Source organism: Castor canadensis, chromosome 3, assembly GCF_047511655.1.
Source record: "Castor canadensis chromosome 3, mCasCan1.hap1v2, whole genome shotgun sequence".
Classification (NCBI taxonomy): Eukaryota; Metazoa; Chordata; class Mammalia; order Rodentia; family Castoridae; genus Castor; species Castor canadensis.
The window spans coordinates 63876482-63893437 of NC_133388.1; positions in this window are offsets into that span (position 1 = coordinate 63876482).

The window sequence follows — 16956 nt, forward strand, 5'->3', positions numbered from 1 at the left end:
CCCCCCACTACCCCCTCGCTTCCAGGCAGAAACTGTTTTGCCCTTATCTCTAATTTTGTTGAAGAGAGAGAATAAACAATAATAAGAAGGACAAAGTGTTTTTGCTAGTTGAGATTAGGATAGCTATACAGGGACATTCCTAGCAGTGCTTCCATGTACATATGTGTTACATTCTAAGTTGATTCTTCTTGAACTGACCTTTTCTCTAGTTCCTAGTCCCCTTCTCCTATTGACCTCTGTCGGTTTAAAGTTTCTGCATTAGTTCTTTGCATTGAGGACATCAAATACTATCATGTTATTTGGGTTTCTTACCTATTCTCATACCTTCCTTGTGTGTTCTCCCTTTATCATATGACCAAAGTCCAATTCCCTTGCTGTATTTGCCCTTGATCTAAAGTCCACATGTAAGTCCACATATCATGTCTTCTGTAAATGGATGGAACTGGAGAACATGATCTTTGGTCTTCTGAGCCTGGCTAACCTCGCTCAGAATGATATTCTCCAGTTCCATCCATTTACTTGCAAATGATAAGATTTCATTCTTCTTCATGGCTGAGTAGAATTCCATTGTGTATAAATACCACATATTCTTAATCCATTCCGCAGTAGTGGGGCATCTTGGCTGTTTCCATAACTTGGCCATTGTGAATAGTGCTGCAATAAACATGGGAGTGCAAATACCTTTGGAGTAACCTGTGTCACATTCCTTTGGGTATATCCCAAAGAGTGGAATTGCTGGATTATATGGCAAATCTATGTTTAGATTTTTAAGAAGCCTCCAAATTTTTTTCCAGAGTGGTTGTACTAGTTTGCATTCCCACCAGCAGTGTATGAGGGTTCACAAAAAGGCTATTAAACCCAATCTCTAACCCAGCCCACGGACACCGGACACTGGTTCAGTCCCCCTACATGCCCCTCATGCAGCTTTTCTCCTCTCTTTTCTACAAATAAAATCTTTCTGACTGCTACTGCTGGAGTCCTCCTGTGCTTTCATTCTCAGAGTGGACCCAAGAACCCTGAACACTTGAAATTCCTGTGCTTGTCATCTGTGCATCAGTGCTATGTAAAGTAACCACGTGGTAGATATTACACACATAATTATCAATTATTCAGAAAGAAGACTATTGCTTGTGCCTAAAAACAGGATGTCATATTAAGTTAAACGTTAACATTTACCTAAATACCTAAATATGGTTATCATTTTTAAGGTTCCAACAAAAAAGAAAAAGAAAACAAACTTAAAATTTTGCTTGTCAGATGATTTAACTGAGATATTTTCTTCCTGAAAATAAATATTTTATATTTTCTAAAAACTATCTTGTAGACGGTAACCAGGAAATTTTTGTCATAACCCCATAAAAGAGGTAGGGCATATATTATTTCTATTTTATAGAGTAGAAACAGAAATGTTAAGGGATTAATGGTTTGTTCAAGATCACATATTCAAAAACTGACATGTGTAGTAGGAATTTGTCCTTTGAAATTTCTAAAAAATTATTGGAGCCCCTATTCTGATTTGGATCTGAAATGTTCCCCAAAGCTCACATGTTAAATCACTGGTCTTCAACCCTTTAACTATGTGGAAGAATTATAACCTTTAGGAGGTAGAACCTAGTGGGATCAACATAGGTCATTGGGGGAAGGTGATCATGCACTGAAACCTCTGAAACTATGAGTCAAAATAAACTTTTACTTAGGTATTTTGACACAGTGATGGAAAATTGACTAACTCAGTCCTGTAGTTTTCAGTTTAGGAGACATATTTATGTAGTCATACTTAGCCATTATTAATCACAATTACTGCAACTCTGTGTAGCAGCATATGTATGAATCCTGGTTGATTTTGTGAAGTAAAAACTGTGTAAGTATAGAATTAGTTAGCATGAGTGTTGACTTATGCATTGGATATTTCCAGTTGGTCCATGGATTCCATGTCCCCTCAGTTCCAGTTGGATTAGGCCATTGTGAGGCACAAAAGAGAATGATAGAGTTATTACTCCACTTTGTTCTTGTTTTCTGTGGTTGCCTCAGGCTAGTGAGTGGTGTCAGTAGGTCACTGTTTATTCAGAGGGGATTTTTCTTCATAACTTTTAATTCTTCCCAATTCCAGCAATATCCTTTCCCTCATACATTTAGAATAGGAGTGGTAAAAGCTCCTGATTTATACTCTGGCCCCTGAGGTTTTCCCACACCCATCCCATGCCTTTGCAATTAGTTGTTTGCAGATAAGTTCTCCTCAAAAGATTCTGATTTGTGTGTGCCATCTGCTTGCTGTTAGTGTCACATATGATATAATCTCTAAACCAAAACAGGCTTTTGTCATCACTGATTTCACTTTTAAAAGCTGATATAATCTAGAAATAACATTTTAACAGCTACAAAATAACATTCCAAAGCCTTCTTTAAATAATTTCTTGTAATAAAAAGTATATAAACAAAATAAATATTTTAATTATTGAAAGAATCCTTGACTCACTTAAAAAATCCAAATATTGTAGATTCATTTCCAATAAAATATTTTCCAAGCATTATATAAAAACACCATCTTCTTTGGCTATTGTCTTTATAAGTCTTGGATGTTTTCCAAGTATTATCTGAATCAGGATTAGGAAAGAAAATGACCACCATAAAATGATCAAATTTTTGTCTGAAATTCAACTTTCTACAAACAGGATCATATAGAAAACATTGAGAACAATAAGCTCCTAATATGACAAAAATACCAAAATGATGATGAACTTGATCACAATATGGTTCAGTGACTCTAGATTACATCAGGATTCAACTTCACAGGCAAACATAACTGGCAATGTACCCTTGTTCTGATACTTAAGGACTTGGTAAATTCAGGCATGTCAGTTAACCCATTCCTTGTTTGTAGTAATACAAAAAATAGGACTGTCATGCAGTATTGGAAAAACTAAATAGGAAATGGAATGAATAACAGTGAAATACCCTGGAAAGAGCACAATTTTTGAAGTCATAAGAATTCATAGCAAAATTGGTTTTGCCACTTACTGGGCATGCTCTTTTTTAGGCAAGTTAGTTTCTTAACTTGTCTAAATATCAGTCTGTCTGTAAAAAATATGAGAAATAGTATTTAATTTATAGACCCGTTTGAAGAATTAAATGTATATCTAGTCACACATAAATGACAGAAAGGTATTTGGAGTCAGATTGCAAGGCTCCAGAATACAGGAAGCCTATATATCCAAGTCCTTTCTTTTATGTTTCCAAAAGGGAGAATCTCATATTGGTGAAGTGTGTGGAGTCTGAGGTTAAGCTGCCTATCATAGATTCTGGCTGCATCAATCACTGCCTGTGTCATGCTCTTCACCATGTTACTTAATCTCAGTTTCCATGCTTCAAAAATAGGCACAATGATAGTATTTGTCTTTTAGAATTGTCATGAGAATTAAATAAAAATATCTATGAAGAACTTGGTATAGCATCTGGCATATTGAGTTTCCTCAAATAAGGCAATATATGTAGAAATAATAAAGATGAGGTTTAGAAAATTGAATCAGTGAGTAAGAATTCATATCTATTTTGACTTTCTAAAATGTGAAATTTCTGCTCTATCATCCTTCTTCTAATTAGAAAGGAGGATAAATAGAAAACCACATATAATTACTAGTAAGTAATTGTGAACTTCTGGAGCTAGTAGAAATATTATATCTAAATAGACATTTAGAATAATATAAAAACACCAAAACAATAACATTTTAGATTTTAAAGTATAGTTATATACACACAAATCCTGGATTTATATTTATTTGGATTTAGGTTTCATAAAGTATAAGTGAATTTTTACCTCCTCTCTACCACCAAAGGAAATTTCTATTCATTCTTGAATTTTCTGTTGAGAATACTATCATTAACCATAACTTTGTGGCAAACACAAAATGGTGGTAAACTTCATGTCTCTTGGTCTATATGAAACAATTTCATTGTAGAATAAAGATAATTCAACTCCTGAAATTACATTTATGGCTACAGAGTTTACCTTACAAATCTTTTTTTAAAATGATATATTGAGAAATTTAGAAGTTATTTATTATAAAATCAATCTAAGAGTTTTAAAGTGTAAAGACCTTTCACTTTCACAGTATTCATACCTAGTGCAAGAGAAAAGTAAATAGAGGATAAATTTCTCTCCAGATTTTTCTTTCCATTGTTGCTTACATTTTCCCTTTGTGACCTGTAAGGAGCTCTGAGAATCCAATCTTTGTTATTTCTCATGATTTCAGTCAAACTAGTTTCATTTCTTGTGGCCTCTTCAGTGAAGGGCCTTACATCTTTGTGCTTCTCGAGTTGTTTCTTAGCTAGTCTATCATGATTCTTTAATAATTTTTTAAAAGACATCTCTTTGGTACTTATTGAAAGACATGGTTTGAGGCCTTGCTGATTGGATTTCTAGGGTATGATTCTGGCTTTAAGTGCAATTTCATGATATGTATAGATATAAAGATAGTCTAGTTCAGACCCTTCAGGGACTGAGAAATTTTAAGTCTCTGAGGGGAAGGATGGAGTGTTAGAAGAGCCTAAGAACCAGAGCCTGAACTGGTTATATTACCAGAAAAATAGTACTACAATTTAAAGGAAAATATAAATAATTGAAAATAATAAGTAATTTTCTGGTTGTAAAGGTTTAGAAACAACATTTTTCCTAACATTTTTATTAGCATATATTCGCTGTACTGGGGGTTTCATTTTGACATTTCTATATATGCTTACAATGTACCTTGATTAGGTTCATTCCCACCATCATTATCCTTCATCTCCCCCACCCCATATTTAAAATGATTTTGATAGGTTTCAGTGTTCTATCTTCATATATATGTATATAAAGTATACCAACCATATTCACCCTCCTTTACCCTCTCCATTTACATTCCCCTAATGCTCTTTAGATCTTAACTAGTACCTTCTACCTAAACAGGACATGTTTTATATTCCTACAGTCCATTACTTAAGTGCATATTTAATGCTTCAAGGGGTTTTGCCATGGTATTTCACCAGTGAATATTTTACTTTAATCAGTTCAACCTCCTCTATTACACTTCCTTACCCTTTTCCCCTTTTCTCCCTACTCATTATTGGTATATATATATATACACACACACACACACACACACACACACACACACACACACATATATCTATATATGTTATTTTTATTGCTGTGCTGGTGGGAATATATTGTGGCATTTACAAAAGTTCTTACAATATATCAAATATATCATACTTGAATTCACCCCCTCTAGATGAAGTTGGTTTCATCACAGGGATTCAGGGAAAGTTCAACATATACAAATTATTAAATGTAATACAGCAAATTAACAGGAGCAAAGACAAAAATATATCCAGTATTATTAACCAGCATTCAGTGTATTTTGTTATGTCTTCTTTCTACAAAGGTGCAGAGTCTTTCAATATTGTTTATTCGATCATTCTTTTTTCTTCTCTCTTCTGCCCATATTCTGCTCTAAAAGTCCTCAAATTGAACTTTGTTATATATATGTATATATGTAAACATATGTATGTGTATGTATATATATATATATATATATATATATATATATATATATATTTAACATAGTCTCTTCAGAATTCTGGAGAACAATATATGTTGCCAATTATATATTTTAATTTATAGTAACATATACTATTTTTTCCAAAATGTTTTAGAGCAATTACAGAGATATATATCTAGGTGATAGTCAACTCTTAAATATCCAGCCAACTGCCATATAAAATTAAAATGTGTGGCAAATATTGGAGTTATTTTAATTGTGCTTAGCATTGTTGAAACCTTAAAAATTCAAATGTAGAGCTGGAAGAGTAGCTCAAGTGGTAGAATGCCTGCCTAACAACATGAGGCCCTGAGTTCAAACTCAAATACCATCAAAAAATAATAATACAAACTTAGAAAATGTCACTTAGATTATTATGGTTTCACTCATATCATTTCCAGCATTAAGTATTATTGGCATTGATCTTTTATAGATTGAAAAAATGCTGCAGATGAATGAAACAGTATTAAATAACAGCATTTGAAGGCAATAGACTATAAATCATCAAAGCTCCTACATTTTAATTAGCTACTATATAGCAATAGATTGCTGGTGACTATATGCATTCTATAAATGCTTTCCTATGTGGGACTTTCCAAAACCTTGTCAAAGAAAATTTCCATACTGCCTAAGTCAAAGAAAATACTAAATGTCAAATAACTTAGACAAAAATATCATATACCAGATAATACCACTAAATGAAATTTAATTAAGTATATTTACTAGGAGGTTTATAATCTTGTGAACATATTTTTGACACTTTATATACCTAGAAATATTAATTCATTTCTTAAAATATATTCCTCATGAAAATAAGTTATGAGGCATACTGAAGATACCTGAATTTTAATATTTATACTGCAATAATACTTTTCTCAGGTGATCTCTAGACTTGCCTGAAATATGCTCTACTGTGAACTTATTGAGCAAAAACTCTTTTTATGTATTTAAAAACAAACGGATCTTTACATCACTCCTACTATGTTCTAGATGCTATTCTAGATGATGTGCATATGGCAGCCAAAATTCTCATAATTTGTTGAATGAGATTTGTGAATATTACCCTTAGCCCATGCTTGACAGATGAGGGAAGTGGAGCACAGATGAAGGAATTTGTAAAGAGTGCACAGCAGTTAAGTGTCTGATCCTAGCCATCCTTACCACTGTAGAGAGCAATGTCTGCTTCTTAGCAGTTCATTTCATTTCGTTTGAATGCAAATAAGTAACATAGCAGTTCCTGACTAACATTTATACCCTCTGCATTCAGAGAAATAATTTTGGAGGTACAACATGGAGAAAATTTTTTTTTCTGATTATTTCACAGGAGTAGCTGGTATTAATTTTTCCTTCTCTTAAATTACATATTTTCTTCTATAGGTTTATGAAAATCTTATTTTTGACTGATAGTTTGTGGAATAGATTATATATACATGTATATAAGACCATTACATTAATACCATAATTTCTTTCAATTGTCTCAGCATTTAACTGTGCTTGTTTCTATGTACCTGAAAAAAAAGCACTTAAAATGCATTAGATAACACATTTCTTCATAAAATAAGCTGGTTTGGCATAATATTATGAATTGTTTTATAAGACTGGATATTCACATATTAAATATCATTAAAATGAGATATAATTTTATCTCTAATTGGTCATGTTAAGCTTTGTCATGTTTCTGGATTTAGTATTCTCCCATTGGAATGGGAAAGCTATGGTTGGTTATATTTTCTTTCCTTTGTTCCATTAATGGAATTCAGTCATACTAAAAATTAGTTATTATCATATTCTCTAATAAATAAAATGCATATCTAACGTGTAGTAAGGCTCTTCAAGTTTTCAACATAGAATTGTTTAATAAAACAAAAAAATTAAATTCTTTAATCACACAGACTTTACATATCTTGACAGAAATATCCTTATTTTTATGTTATTTTTCTTTAGTTTATTTTGGTTTACTTTTTCTCAGCAAGGGCAACACTTAAAGATTGTAACTCCTTCTAGATATAATACTAGGTATGTGTAAACTGATTTTCATGTTTACATTGAGTATTGTTCAATTTGGAATATTAGAAATGATAAAGTTTTGATTGGATTAATGTAATGTATTCCATCATAGTATGTTATTAAATAGTCACAACCTTTTAAAATAACAAAACAAAATTTCAATAACTATTTATTGACTGACTACAAAGTGGCCAATATTTCTTAGGTACTTTTAGTTACAATGACTTATTTCTCTATTTATTCATAATTTTAGTTATGCCAATTTTTCTCTAAATCAGGACAGTCCTTTCAAAGGCCTCACTGTATTCATCAAACACAGTACTTCCACTTCCACAGGCCCTGTGACCTCCATGCACGGGTCCAGTTGTCCGGAATTCCATCCCAAAGTCCATTATTATCAGATTGGCTAAGGAAAACCCACTCACGTTCTCACATGTGGGTCTCTGCCATTTTCCTAATACTTATATCCTTGTGTTGGTAGTATTTTTGGAATAGAAAAGTGAGTATCAGAATGTCCTTCCTGTATCTGCACTTGTTTTTCAAGTGCCTTTAGGTCAAAGTAATCCTTAGGTCAAAGTGGCATACAAACCATGAAATCTGCAAGTGTTTTCACAGTCAGAGGGAAAAAGCATTTTCTTTTAGAGGGAGAAACAAACAAAGCTATAAGAATCTGGGTATGGGAAAGTGGCAGGAGTAACATATTGAGTGAGTTGGCTAGGGAATGCCTTTTTATACATAGCTGAATCATGGGATGATCCTACAGGTTTGTGTACTAGCTCAGGCTGAGCCTGGGAGAGAGAGAGAATCTTAAAAAGTTTGTTGAAGTCAAATTAGCAAACATTTTGTTCAGAATAGCCAATAGGGACCAAGAGCTCAAATGATCACTTCAGAGGCAAATAATGGAAAGGTGAAGAGTCTGCATCTGGCTTTGTAATAGGTAAAGAAGGGGACCCATGAATACTATTAGGTTATATGTAGGAGGATGATTCTTTGAAGTAAGTTATTTCCAGAAAATGAAATGGTAGGGATGTTCTCAATAGTTGCTGTTTTCCAGGAACAACTCACTCAAGGCAGGTAAAATTTAATTCCGTCACTAGCAGAGTTCTCTCCTTTATCTTCCACTTATATAAATTTTAATTCCTTTTAAAATGTTCACCTCCTTTAGTAAGCCTTTCACAAATATCCCATGACTATTCTAGCCTACAAAAAACAATAATCAGTTTGAATTATGAACAGGTAAAATTGGGACTTGCTATTAGTTTCTGTCATGATTTCTAGACCACACTAAAAGTTTCTTGGGAAAACTTTGATTTCTTGTATCTCTTCACCTTTCTTTCATGGTAGGAACACATTTCATGTACTTATGATTCATGAATTCTATGGACACTTCTCTTGCTTGCTATTTTTGCTTGTAATTTGGGTTCTAGAAGTAAATGGTCAATATGTGAAATCCCACACAGAACTTTCTGAGCAGCTGAACTTAGAGAAGTTACTTGACCTCCCTATGCTAGATTGTCCATATGTGTAAAATAAACAGGAATACTCATATAACCGTTGGATGGACTAAAAGTGTTCTGAACATGTCAATCACATTAAAAATGCTCCATAATTGGTATCTATTATTATTCATTGAATTTTATTATGACTTTTTTTAGTGGTACTAGAGTTTGAACTCAGGGCTTCACACTTTTTAAGCAGGCACTTTACAACTGGAGCCACAACTCCAGCTCTTAATTATCTTTTAAAATGTTACTGATTTTGGAAACAAAATGTTTTATTTTCTTAACAAATGGATGATGCATATACAGGATATCATTATAATCCTGCTCATATCTAGAATCTAAAAAAAAATTAGTTCCCTAGAAGTAAAGTGTAGAATAGTGGGAAGTAGGGAGTAGAAGAGCAGGGAAGAGTTGATAGTGCAAGAATTGAAAAAGGTCAGTCAAGAAGCACAAAGTTAAATTTAGATAGGAATAAGTTCTGATATTCACAGTAGAGTGATTATAGTTTACTATAATGTATTAACATTCTCTAAATAGTTGTAAGAAAAGATTTTGGAATGTTTTGCCAAGAAGAAATGATAAGTGATAATGTGATGGATAAGCTAATTACCCTGATTTGATCATTATACAATATACACACTAATTGAAACATGACATTGTACTATACAAATTCATAAGTTATTGCATAAATTAAAAATGTAAAAAAAGATCACTCTGTACAAGACAAGCAAATAGTTAAAATATGAAGTAGGAAGAGTAAAGAGAATTTTATAAAAATAGCAGGGCAGAAGACAGGTGCACAATAAAGGCTTACAAAGAAGTTCATAGAACCAAAGGTTTCTTGTTCACATGTATTTCTTCTCTTCATTGTAGTGCTGGGTGAGGGGACATTGTGTCTTTTACAAAGTTCTTACAATACATCAAGTACATCATATTTGAATTCACCCTCTTCACCATTCTTCTTTTTCCCCCATATTCCCCTTCCTAGACAATTTCAGCAGGAATAAGTTTTTCATTTACATACATGTGTACACAGCATTTATACTATACATACCCTCCCACCTTCTTTCCCCATCTCCTCCCTCTTCCCACTAGTATCACCTCCCCTCCCACAAGCAGGATCTGTTCAACCTTCCTGTTCTCCAATTTTGTAAAAGAAAGAAAAGAAAAAAGGATATTTTTGCCAGTTTAAGGTAGCTAAAGAGAAGTTCCTTGTAGTACTTCATGAAATTAGCCAGGTTCAGAAGTCCAAAAGCTGCATGTTTTCTCTCATATATGGAATATAGACCTAATACACATGCAGCAATATTATGAAAAATAGGTCCCACAAAACAGAGGGCACACATGAGACAGGGAGGGTAAAAGAAGGAAGTTAAGAAGGTGAATGTGGTATTTCCTATACAAGAATGAATATAGAATTTTTAAACCAGTTGAAACCACCATAAGAAAGGGATTAGGTAGAAAGAAGAAAAATCAAACAGTTGAACCAAATTGGACTGCAATAAACATATGGGTTTCTTTTACAAAGTGAGAAATGAAGAAAAAAAGAAAAAACCTGAAACTATAAAAATAAACAAGACATTCAATCAAAGTCAATTCTATTTCTAAGCTTGTTCCTTTTTGATTTTAGCAGGACTTTTCCAGAAATTATTTCTCATTAGAAGAAAATCTACAATATGATTTTTCTTCTAAATATTTATTTTATTATTATTAATAGAAATAACAAGAGAATGAGGCTTTACTTCAATTTTCCTTTAATGAATCAATTTCTGATCATATTCAAAATATTTTCCATAACTATTTCCACTAAAATTTTACTTATTTGCTTTAAATAGGTGTTCTAATCACAGATCAGATCTAAAGATTAGTGGTGATACTTTGCAATGAATGATCCTTCATCATTTAAAAGATGCCTTATTTCTAGTTTTATTTTTATTATCATATATTCATTGTACAGGAAGGATTCATTCTGGCTGTTTCAAATAGGCTTATATTGTACATTGGTTAGATCACACCCACCATCTTTCCCCCTGGACTCCTTCCCAATCCCACTTAAATTTCATATAAGTGTACAAATCTCATCAACCATATTGCCTCATCTTAATCTCCTTCATTCATCTTCCTCCTCCCACAAGTACTCTCTTCACACACACTGCACCTGTTTCACAGTCTTGACTTTCATTATTATTTATGCCAATGTTCCAAAGGGTTTCACAATATGTCCCCACTGTTTCTACTTTACTTTGATCTGTTCCACCCCTTTCATTGCTCTCCTTTATCCTTTACCTCCCAACCCCCATTTTTTAACAGCTTTCAATACATATCCTTATATCCTCTACCTTCATAGATGTTATGTTTTATGATATCATATATGACCTTTCATTCTCTTTTCCTTTTCCTTGTTCTCTGAGTTCTGTGGAGTATTTTTATTTATTTCTATCAAGGACTCCTTGAGATCACCAATGTTAGAGGTTATTCCCATTGTACATGGGCTAACTGACAGGATTGCTGCTGCTGGATTTACAATAACTTCACATAGTTCTAGAGCTGAATGTCTTTTCAGAGAACACACAAAAGAATTCAGATTCTCATTTTTATCACTAATTAAGAGAAACTTATATACTTATACATACTCATTTTTCTTTCTCCTCCAGATCATTTGTTTTACAGACAAAGTACAAAGGTGGAGAGAAACACAGAAATGTTGCCTTTTTCCTGGTTTGCACTGCCAGTTAGGTAAACTCAAGTAACTCAAGTCTTCCTTCTCCAACAAAACAACTTTTTTTCCCTTTACTGTTGTGCTGAGTGGGGGTACACTGTACCATTTACACAAGTTCTTATAATGTATCAAATATATCATATATGAACTCATCCTCTCTATGGTTCTCCTTTATCTCCCCTCCCCAAATTCCTGGAGTAGTTTAAATAGGTATCATTTTTGCATTTACATACGTATGTATACATTTTTTGCACTGTATTCACACCCCTACCCACTTCCCCCATCACCTCTCCCCTCTCATTGGTGCCAGTCCTCCCCCCACTGGGTAAAACTTGTTTTGCCCTCCCAAAACAGAATTTTAAATGCCTGTTGTGTACATGGAAATTATTAAATTCATTTTTAAAATAGCTTTTTCTCTGAAAATGGTCAGAGTAATTTTTGAGTCTAGCTAGACCTTTAGAATTTTTGGTACTAAAAGGAGTGGATATGGATTGCATAATTCATTTTAAACTTCATGCAATTTATTGCTTTTTTTTTAATACTGATTTTTGTGGCAAAAAACATTCATAGCATATTCTGCTTCAAAAATATCAAAATTCAAAAATCTATTAAAAAGGCCTTTCAAGCATGTATTTCTAAGACCAAATTCTACCTTTCTTCCTAAGACATTGTTTGTTCAAAATGAGAAGAGTTTCTGCCAGGTTCCTGCTATGCACACATTACTGTAAAAGGAACCAGTCAAAATCTTCATGAAATTGCTTTTTTACCAGTCAATGAGAAAAAATTGTAAAAAGGTCAATTTTATTTAGTTTTAATTTTTTTGTTTTGTTTTTCATGACTAGTCTTTTCTTTACTTATTTTGATGTGGATTTCAGTCTATTTTGCCAAAATAGCCAGTAGAGATAGGAAAACCATTACATTAAATACTGCTTGAACAGTGAGCATGCTCTCAGATAGAGAGAATGGCATGCTGCCTCTTCTTCTCAATGAAGGTACCAATTCATTTCCCCAAGAAGAAGTTGCAGATCTCAGATGTGACAACATAAGGCACAGCTATGCTTATGCTCATCACAGTCCATGCATTGTTTATTTCCCCATCACAGGTAAAGAAATAAGGTTCTTTTATGTAGGTGATAGAAAAGGTGTGGGAGTGGGAATATTGACTTGTGTTATAAATATAATTATTTAAATATCAGTGATTCCATAGACATGTATACAAGTTTAAAACTGATAATTTGAGATTATGTGGCCCAAACAACCATAATATTACTAGACACATGGGGATCATGTTTTTACATTTATGCACATGTGACTGGGTACTTTTCAGTTTGACCTTATTTCTATGTGGATGGATATTATAAAGCACGCATTGTTTACTTGTGATGAGTCTTTATTCTCAATCCTGGTTGGACCAAGTTCTTTTTTTTTTTTGATTTTTTTTTATTATTCATATGTGCATACAATGTTTGGGTCATTTCTCCCACTTGCCCCCACCCCCTCCCTTACCACCCACTCCACCCCCTCCCTTTCCCCCCCACCCCCTCAATACCCAGCAGAAACTATTTTGCCCTTATCTCTAATTTTGTTGAACAGAGAGTATAAGGAACAGGGTTTTTGCTAGTTGAGATAAGGATAGCTATACAGGGAGTTGACTCACATTAATTTCTTGTGCATGTGTGCTACCTTCTAGGTTAATTCTTTTTGATCTAACCTTTTCTCTAGTTCCTGTTCCCCTTCTCCTATTGGCCTCAGTTGCTTTTAAGGTATCTGCTTTAGTTTCTCTACTTTGAGGGCAACAAATGCTAGCTAATTTTTTAGGTTGTCTTACCTATCCTCATATCTCCCCTGTGTGCTCTCGCTTTTATCTTGTGATCAAAGTTCAATCCCCTTGTCGTGTTTGCCCTTGATCTAATGTCTGCATATGAGGGAGAACATACGATTTTTGGTCTTTTGGGCCAGGCTAACCTCACTCAGAATGATGTTCTCCAATTCCATCCATTTACCAGCAAATGATAACATTTCGTTCTTCTTCAAACTAAAAAGCTTCTGCTCATTAAACGAAATGGTCTCTAAACTGAAGAGACCACCCACAGAGTGGGAGAAAATATTTGCCAGCTACACATCAGACAAAGGACTGATAACCAGAATATATAGGGAACTTAAAAAACTAAATTCTCCCAAAATTAATGAACAAATAAAGAAACGGGCAAGTGAACTAAACAGAACTTTCTCAAAAGAAGAAATTCAAATGCCAAAAAACACATGAAAAAATTCTCACCATCTCTAGAAATAAAGGACATGCAAATTAAAACCACACTAAGATTCCACCTCACCCCTGTTAGAATAGCCATCATTAGCAACATCGCCACATACAGGTGTTGGTGAGGATTTGGGGGAAAAACGAACCCTCTTACACTGCTGGTGGGAATGTAAACTAGTACAATGACTCTGGAAAAAAATTTGGAGGCTACTTATAAATCTAAACATTGATCTACCATTTGATCCAGCAATACCACTCTTGGGCATATACCCAAAAGACTTTGACACAGGTTACTCCAGAGGCACCTGCACACCCATGTTTGTTGCAGCACTATTCACAATAGCCAAGTTATGGAAACAGCCAAGATGCCCCACCACTGACGAATGGATCAAGAGAATGTGGTATCTATACACAATGGACCAAGTTCTGCACCTTCTCCATGTTCATATCAGGCAGCTGAACCTGGTTAAGAAAATGACATGGCTGTGCCCACTGGTATCGTTTATAAAATTAATGGCCATGGACCTACTACCTATTACTACTTAGCAAGTATATGTTTCCTAGCTTGCTGATGTTCTCACTCTCAAACTACAATTTTACCTCTTTTCTCTTCAATACTATAGCATGTTCTTGTCCCTGCTTCCTGTGGGTGATCTTGCTTCTTATTTCACTGAGAAGCAAGTGACTTATATTCCCACAACTCACTACTCTGCCAGTATTCTCTCCCGGCCTTCCCTTCTATTATTGTGGATAAATTGTCAATTTATATTTAAGAACAACCTTTACTTTCCTCATGCCATTGTCATCCATTCAAGTACAATGCTTCAAAAATGCATCCACTTTCCACCTGCTTCATCAGATTTTCTGCATTACTCAGTTATTTTCATGATCATGCAAAGATAATGTGATGTTACCCATGGTAACAAATAAAACCCTACAGCACACATATCTCCCCACATACTACTCAATATCTTCACTAAATTCAAAGAAAAAATTATCAAAAATTGTTTATATTTACTATTTGTATTTCCTCTAATTCTGTTGAAAATTTATTAGACTTTGCTCACACCACTGCATAAAAACAGATTTTTGTCAAAACCAACAATTTCTGTCAATTTAATTGGCCTGCCAGTTTTCACGTAATGACTTCATCACTTTCTCCTTCTTACTACGGGATCCTGCCACATTTCTCTTTATTTTTCATTGGAAGTTCCTTTTTAATCTCCTTTATATGTTCCTTTCCTTTCCCTCTCTTTTGAATATTCCTGTGCCCCCACGACTCAGGAGCTGACAGCTCCCTACTACTGTCACTTCCTTGGTGATCTCTCCATTCAGCTCCAAATAACACCTACACCAAGAACTCCTAATTACTGACCTTAGCCTGAACAACATCCCAGCATTTCTGATTGTCCATTCAACGTCTCCCAATAAGTATTTAATATATCTCAAGACAAATTTTTTATTCTACAACTCTTCCGTATCTGTCCTTTCTATATTCTATGAATATAGAATTTTAAAACCAATTGAAACCACCATAAGAAAGGGATTAAGGTAGAATGAAGAAAAATCAAAGTGATGAACCAAATTGGACTACAATACACATATGAGTTTGTTTTGTAAAGTGAGAAAGGAAGAAAAAAAGAAAAAACCTGAAACTATAAAAATAAACAAGACATTCAATCATCTTAGTCGTGTGTGTGTGTGTGTGTGTGTATATACTCAGGTAATAGCCTTGGGGTCCTCCTTGATACTTCTTTTCTTTTTTTTATTTTATCATTTTAACATTTACTTACATGTATATACATTGTTGGAGCCAACTCCCTCCTGACCCCCACTTCCAGGGAGAAACTTTTTCATCCTCTTATTCTCTACCAGACGTCTTCACTACTTCCTGGTCCCATTCCCAGTTTCAGATTACTATATTTGCTCCTCTACAATGAGCACATCAACCACATTGAAGTTTCAGGTTTCATTCCATTTCCCTATTTCTTCAGTGCATGTTCTCCCCTTAGTCTGTGACCCCTGTATAATAATATTACTACATTTGTTTTAGGTCTATAATCTGCATATGAGGGAGAAGATATGATTTTTGACTTCTGAGCTGGCTATCTTCACTTAAGATGATGTTCTCCATTTCCATCCAATTCCTAGAGAATGACAAAATTTCATTCTTTGTGGCTGAATAAAATTCCCTTGTGTATAAATACCACATTTTCTTAATCCATTCATTGGTAGTACGACATCTTGGATTTTTCCATAGCTTAACTATTGTGAATAGAGCTGCAATAAACATGGGTGTGCAGGTGCCTTTGGAATAACCTGAGTCACGTTCCTTTTGGTATTTCCCTAAGAGTGGAATTGCTGGATCATATGGCAGATCTATGTTTAGTTTTTTAAAGAAGCCTCCATATTGTTTTCCAAAGTGGTTGCACTAGCTGACATTCCCACCAGCAGTGTATGAGGGTTCCTTTTGCCTCCAACCTGGCCAATATTTGTTGTTGGTGGTGTTTTTGATGATAGCTATTCTAATAGGAGTGAGGTAGAATCTTAGTGTGGTTTTGATTTGCATTTCCTTTATGGCCAGAGATGGTGAGCATTTTTCATGTGTTTTGGGTCATTTGGACTTCTTCCATTGACAAAGTTTTGTTTAATTCAGTTGCCCACTTCGTTATTGGTTCATGGATTTGGGGGAAGATTTGTTTTTTGAGCTCCCTGTATATTCTGGCTATCAGTCCTTTGTCTCATGCATAGGCAGCAAATATTTTCTCCCATTCTGTGGGTGGTCCCTTCAGTTTAGAGACCATTTCTTTTCTTATGCAGAAGCTTTTTAATTTCATGTAGTCCCATTTGTCCATCCTTTCTCTTAGTTGCTGGGCTGTTTGAGTTCTACTG